Here is a 1,002-nt window from a genome sequence, read left to right as displayed (position 1 = left end):
TTGAGTCCCATTATTAGTTATTATCTCAGCTGGTATACCAAACCTACAAATAATATATTTTTCGAAGAATCTCTGCACTCTGGTCGAGGTAATTGTAGTCACTGGCTCTACTTCTATCCAATTTGTGAAGTTATACATAGCTACTGTTAGCCATCGTAGTTGTCCCTCTGCTTCCTTAAATGGGCCGAGCACGTCCATTCCCCATTTGTAGAACGGCCATGGAGCCGTGATAGCGGCCAATTCTTCTAGTGGGGCCAAAAGTTTTCTTCTGTGTTTTTTGCATTTGTCACACCTTATGACATGCTTTTTGGCATCCCTTTCCATGAAAGGCCAATAATATCTAGCTTGAAGAGCTTTCCGGGCTAATGCCTTAGCTCCCATATGCTGACCATTAATTCCTACATGGATCTCAGATAACATATTCAGCTTCCTCCGAGTTTAAACACTTTAACATTGGGGAATGTAAACCTTTTCTATATAATTGATCATCCACTATGGCATACATAGTGGAATCTCTGATCAATTTCTTATCTTCAACTGAGTCTTGTGGCAACACTTCTTTTTCCAAATAAGTAATAATCAGTGGTCTCCAATCTTCTGCTACTACAGTTATCATAATACATGTAGGTTTTGGGATTCTCTATTCTACCATCATTCTGTAGTTCCAAATACTTTTTGTACTTACTAACTCAGATAGGATATTTGCCCTGCCATTATAATTTCGTGGAATATGGTAAACTTCTGCTTGATCAAACTTAGCCATCAATTCTTTTACTTTATTGAGATACTTTCTCATCAATGGTCCTTTTGCCTGATATGTCCGTTCAATATGGGAAGTGACGAGTTAAGAATCACTAAAAAAATTTATTCTTTATGCACCATGCTCTTTTACTTGTTGTAACCCGATTATTAAGGCTTCATATTCAGCCTGATTATTAGATGGGGGGAATGCTCCACTAATACTCCTTCTGGACTTTCAATAATAACTCCAGCTTCAGTTCT

Source organism: Gastrolobium bilobum, unplaced genomic scaffold, assembly GCF_033153095.1.
Source record: "Gastrolobium bilobum isolate Gb01-03AN ecotype WA unplaced genomic scaffold, APGP_CSIRO_Gbil_v1 utg6975, whole genome shotgun sequence".
Lineage (NCBI taxonomy): Eukaryota > Viridiplantae > Streptophyta > Magnoliopsida > Fabales > Fabaceae > Gastrolobium > Gastrolobium bilobum.
The sequence above is the reverse complement of the archived record's forward strand: the minus strand, read 5'-3'. Positions refer to the sequence as shown.